The sequence below is a fragment of the Gavialis gangeticus genome, unplaced genomic scaffold, assembly GCF_001723915.1.
Source record: "Gavialis gangeticus isolate Ggan-Ray unplaced genomic scaffold, GavGan_comp1, whole genome shotgun sequence".
NCBI classification, from domain to species: domain Eukaryota; kingdom Metazoa; phylum Chordata; order Crocodylia; family Gavialidae; genus Gavialis; species Gavialis gangeticus.
Genome location: NW_017729029.1, coordinates 44,535,287 through 44,541,507, shown reverse-complemented (window position 1 = coordinate 44,541,507; position 6,221 = coordinate 44,535,287). Strand labels below are relative to the sequence as shown.

The 6,221-nt window shown below is 43.8% G+C and overlaps 1 long non-coding RNA gene across 1 annotated transcript in view; it reads left to right on the top strand.

Moving 5' to 3' along the window:
• Nucleotides 1-5,944, top strand: part of LOC109300714 — a 105,887-nt gene extending 99,943 nt beyond the window's left edge. The window contains exon 5 of the long non-coding RNA XR_002098307.1: nt 5,817-5,944. This is a non-coding gene — a long non-coding RNA (uncharacterized LOC109300714). The remainder of the gene's footprint in view (nt 1-5,816) is intronic.
• Nucleotides 5,945-6,221: the final 277 nt, after the last annotated feature.

The window sequence follows — 6,221 nt, the reverse complement described above, 5'->3', positions numbered from 1 at the left end:
CCCCCCCCCCCCCCCCCCCCCGCTTCCTGGAGTACATCTATAAATGCCCACAATGTCTCCTGGTTGGAGAGGACAGGAGCAAAGCACCCTGGGATGATGGGTTGTTCTGTGGCTTCTCCCACAAGAGAATGTGTACAGTTACTCACTGTCTCAGGATAAACTCTTCCAGAAGTGATTTAACCTTGGTTATTCTTGGATTACTTTTCTCTGAGCAGCCATTTTTGCTCTGGGAGAAAAATCCTGAACATCTTTGCACTCATGGTGTATACTCAGTGACTCTCCCAGGAGAAACTAAATGTCAGATGAAAAATTTGCTTTCATACCTGTACTATATTATAGAATTGTTGTTCTACATACTTAGGTTGCCTAATACCTACCCACCGATAATTTTTTGTGTTTGAGAAGTTTTCATCACCGCTATCTTATAAAGCAGTCCACTGAAATTCAGCATAGGGGAAGCTCTTATGCTAAGTAAGTGCCTTTTTGTCCCATTATATCACACTGATGTTTAGCTGACTAATGAGCAGATAAGAATCAGCATTTTCCTTTACTCCCTTCTGCTGCTCCAGGAAGTTTTGGCAGTATGCCAAAATAATAACTGACTATGAACATTTTAATGATGGAGGCCCCACATGGCCACCAAAGCAGCACCAGTCCAGGAAAACCTGGAAGCCAGTGTACTAGCTGTAGCAGTAGACTCTTGCTTCAGCAGCTGGATCTAGTACAGGGGCCTAGGATCCCAGCCCTGCTTTGAGGGCACCAGACATGAGAACAAGTCCGCCAGTTCCTGAAGGGGTGCAAACATCTAGGCAGAGCTTTCATAGACTTTAGGGCTGGAAGGGACCTCGGGAGGTCATTGAGTCCAGCCCCCGATAATCCTCTTCCCCATAATCTTCTGGACACAGCACATTTCCCCAGTAACCTGTTTCAATCATCTCTGGAAGTACTACATGGGCAGGGTCTTCTACTTCCCATAGACAAGAGAGTGAAATGGACTGGATTCATTTTAACCACCACACACCCAGCACCTGCACCCACAGTCCATCTCCTAGTATAATAATAGCCTTCTGCTGTGGTCAACTAACATAGTCCTGTAATTCAAGAAGTTGATATCTGCTGAAAGTGCAGAGTCAAATCCTAAGGTCTTGCAGAAGGAAGGTTGTTACCATTATCCATAATAGCATTTGCTTTTCCCTTTTTCCTTAACAGAATAGGAAATTAGATACAGAAAGTATCCTAAAATAATATTATTTAGGTTGCAGAGTCAAGCTTTCAGAAGTCAGGAAATGTCAAAGGTATGGTTTTTCATACAATTTTATCCTAATTTTCAAGTGCTTGACTTTGCAACCTAAGCATCTAGTGCAAGAGTCTTTAAAGAGATTGCACCCCCAGGGAATGAATGAAGAGAACAATCATGGGAAAAAATGTTCTGAGAACAATAACTGGGAAAGGGTACAAATTTTATAAAGCATGATAGAACAGGTGGCCTTTTTCATCTCCTCAGATTTATTTTATTGTACCTACCAGCACTGAAAACCGCAAATTTCTCTTTCATGTTTTACAAGGGAGCAGCCAGCTCTGACTAAATGATATTGTGTGGACTCCAGCACCCTCTCATGGTCTGATGCTATTAACTGGTTCTTTCCAATTGTATACAGAGTGACCACACTAAAAATGTTATGAGACAAAACTTGTCTGCTAATGGCTGCTTTTTCATTTGTTCTTTAATACCTTGAGACAATAGTGCCCAACCAGTGGCCAAATGATTGGTGCAGGGTTGGTCCATGGGCTGGATCCTGCACAGGATCAGTTCATGGGTAAGACCCTGCACGCCCAGATCCAGCTGCACATGCCTGGATCCAGCTGTGCACTGGAGCAACATAATGCTCAGAGTCACATTATCCAACCTGCAGGGCTCCCCCAGGGGTCTGGAAATTTGGTATCAAGGGAGTAGCAATTAACACTGCCAGCACTCCTGAACACCAAATTTGCAGACAAGTGAGGAGCCCATGTGGGCTGGATGATATGGCTTCATAGGCCAGAGCTATCCTGTGGGCTAGGGGTTGAGCACCCCTGCCCTACACACATTGTGTAGGGCAGGAAAAGTTGTAAGAAAAACCAAATTGCACTGCACAATGCGTCTCTGCTCAGGAACATGCCAATAGATCTGTGCCCTCTGACTGCCTGTTATTTCCAACTCAAATTATTACAAACCAGCAGTTTGAATGTAATGGTAGTAGAGATACTGTAGTGCAGGGGTAGGCAACATTTTTGGCTGGAGTGCTGAAAAAACTGTAATGTCTGCCTTGTAAGGTGCCAGACTGCTGGCATGCCAGAAAAACAAAACCAGGGTGGGGGGTACATGGCAAGATACACTGCATATTAATATAGTTAATAATCATAAATATTGCTTTTTTAGACTAAATACAAGGCTTTCTAAAAATTCTAAACCTGGTGACAGTAAATAAAACTATATACTGCCTTTGTTCTTGTGTATTCTTTTTTGTTAAGCAAGTTGCGATGACAGAGAAAAGAAGAGGAAAAAGAGGGGAAGAGAGAGAGAAGCAACAGAAAGAGGTAAAGCAAGAAAAAGAAGGCAAAGAGGAGAGTGAGAAATAAGTGAAGAGAGAAAAAAAGGAGACAGAAGAGAAGAAAAAGAAGAAAAGAAAAGAGAAAGAGAAAAAAAGGAAAGACAGAAAGAAGGTGTGTCCCTCACCACCCATGTCTCCCACCGCTACCAGCAGCAGCTCAGGCCCACTGGTCCAGAGCAGCGTCCAGAGGAAGGAGGCAGCAACACTCCAGCAGCAGCTGCCAGGGCACAGTCCAGGAGCAGGAGAAGCCCGGGCCCAGGACTGGGAGGAAGGGCCTGGCCAGGGCTCGGGCAGACAGACGCCCCATCCTACCCCGGTGGGACAGCATCAGGGTACTGAGTTCCCGGCCCAGGTGCTCAGGGCAGCGTCCAGGCAGTGCAGGGGGAGATGCCATGGGCAGGCTGGCCCAGCTGGGCCCTTGGGAAGGTGGCACCAGGAGGAGAGCGGGAGCTGGGTGGGAAGCAGGGGCTGCCCTGGGGCTCCGCAGACTGAGGCCAAGATGGGCGGGTGGGGGCGCCCAGTGGCATCTGAAGTGGGGCCCTGCCCAGCCCACGCAGCTCCGTGGGGATGGGCCACAACCGCCATATCCACCAGAGGATGCTGCGTGGCTGGGGCAGCACACCAGGCTCAGGGGGCTTCCAGCAGCCCTCCACAGTGCCTGCCCAGGCCCTGACCTCGCCTACCCACAGCTCCCCTCCAGGGAACGGACTGGGCTAGAGGGCACAGCCCAGGGACAGCGTCCCTCCCTGTGCTCTTCTGACTCTGCCCCTGGTGCCTGCCGCAGCACTGGGACCTGTGGCTGCTCTGGAGAGTCTGAAGCAGCAACTTAAAAACACTTTTTTTTAAAACAATTTCCTTGCATACCTCCTGGCATGCCAAGGAAAATGTCTCCATGTGCCATTAATTGGCACGTGTGTCAGGGGTTGCCTATCCCTGCTATATTGTAAGGGAAAGTGCATTGTGAACACTTTCAGGGGAAAATTAACTTATTTTAATTTGTTTTTAAAATTAGTGGTATCTTTACTAACTACCCAAACCTACCGTTTACCCTATGCTCACTGAGCCGTGTCCTTGGTTGGTACAAATCGGTGCAGAACAATTGACTTCAGTGGAACTGTGCTGCTGAGGATTTGGCTAAGGATTTGGCACGTAATCTCTTATAGAATTGGTTGTATGCCTTGCAAAGCAGCATCATGACATTGTCTTCATGCTGTATGTCTGAATGTGTGATAATGCAGGGGGTCACTTTATATTATGGAAGAATTCATATCACACAGAATCATAGGGTTCCTTGATCAAAGATAAATGCCTACCTGGCCTCTCTTGAAAACTTCCAGAGAAGGAGATTCTACAACTTGCCTAAGCTGCTTGTTCCATTGACCCATTGTTTTAACAGTAAATTGGTCTTTTTCTGAGATTTAATCTGTCTGCTGTCTGTGGGAAGGAAGAACAGGTGCTACTGAACAGGTGCTACTCCTCTTATTGTAGCTTTTCAAATATCTGAACACTGTTATATTGTGGCTCTCTTTTCTTTTCTCCAAACCAAACATATTCAGTTTCTCCAACCTCTCCTCATGTGACTTGTACTCCAACCTTTATCATCTTTCTTATTCTCCCATAGGACCTAGTTGAAATCTCTCTTCACCAGGTTAGCCAGACAGTGTCCAAAGACATCTTTCCCAATCTTTGTTAGATTTGGGAAACCATCCTCTTTCCTAGAACACCAACATATTGTTGAAGAAACCAAAGCTCTCATGCCAACACCACCTACACAGACACATTTTCTTCTGCAATTCAGTGGAGCCTGCTGGGAGTATACCTTCAACTGGGAGGATAGACAAGAACATAATCTGCCCCAGACAATATCACCTTCCTGCCCAGAGTCTCACACATTATGGAAAAATGGGGAAGAAAAGGGAAGTTTGGCCAAAATCAACAATCTGGTTTCCTTAGAGAGTTTGAAAATATCCCATTAGCTGTAATCTCATGTGTTAATGTTATTTACTGATCCTCTGAACTACCAATCTTCTGAACTTCCATATTAAACAAGGATGAGAGCTGGAAAAATCAGATAAATCCCAATATTATCAAATCTCAAGGGGAATCCCAGGTCTTTATAAAGTTGGGGTTTCATTAAAACAAATGTTAGCCTCACCACAGATTTCAGACATGGGACAAGATAAAAATTTTTAATGACACAGAGGTTCATGGTTGAAAAATAGAAACCTATTTGAGTAACAGTACCTCTTTATGAAGGCTTGCAAGATGTACATGTATAATTAAAGGAGAAACTCAAATATATAGTTTTACATACTGATAACTCCTGCAAATGATTACATCATCTCAATACTTATACTTATTTATTATTTTAAACATGAATTAAGAAAATATATGTATTATTCATGGCATATACAAGTCTCCATCAGTTTTACATAGTGTCAGTTTTACACAGCCGTCAGTGCTTGCTGATATATTATATGGTGGCTACTCAAGTTCAATAGCCACAAAAAGTCTCCTCAGACCACCCGCTTAATGTGGTGTGAGGCAACTTGCAAACAGGCCAGTAATACAAAAAGGACATTTTTTGGCTGGTCAAGACAAATTGTTGAGCCAACCTTAGCCCCAAATAACATGTTAAATGTTGATCCTCCAGAGGACAGTGGGTGCTCAGCACTGGTTGAATTTCAATCCCTATGGGTGATTCAGCATGTGGAAGGGTATTGTTTGAACTCCAGATATGCATAAAAAAGATCTAAGAACTGCAAAAGGTTGACAGATCATTATATTTCTAGGGAAGCTGGATCTTGGGAGCCTCTTACATGAACAACCTCATGTTTGGATCACTGTCCCTCGCTGACACCCCCACATAATACACTACTTTTCAAGACAATCCACATTAGTATGTAGCTTTTTGGACATTTGGAAAGAAACGGCTGTTGCTGTTAGCAATTTAGTTTCAACCTTAATAATAGTGGTGCTAGTAACCTAGTCCCATAGGAAAACTGCTGTTTACTTCTACAGTGCTTTAGTGCTATCTAGTGGACACTTTGCCTTCTTGCTTTAATGTATAATGAACTCATGTATAGTGAACCTGGAGTGCCCCCTATATTTACAATTCCTTATTAAATGTTTCTTAACATTTGATATGAATGATTTTATATGTTTCAGTGAGAGAAAGATCTCTCTCTGATTATTAATTTTAAACACGTTATTTGTGAATTTAAGGCTGGTGAAAGGTGGTGGGTTGCCAGCCCTGGACATGAAGTACAACATTTATCTCCAGAACAGAGATCAGAGGCAGCAGCTGTGCAAGCTTTCCCACGAAACGACTCCTCTGAACCACAAAAAGGAACCACTTCTCAGAACAGGAAATCAGGTCTGTTTCTATAGTTTGTTCAGTTCTTTCCTGTCATTGTCAAAAAGGAAACCTTGCAGTGGCATTGAAGGTTAAGGGTTTTGTGCTATAATCCTACTGCCTCCTTTTTGTCATGCCACATCATAACCCTAATTCTTCACACACTGCTGCAGTAGTGCAGAGCACTATGGAATGTTTTTCTATAATTTCACTTTGTGGGGGGGTTTTATTGCTGTTGAAAAACTTTCACTATCATTGGCAGTAATCCCTTGATT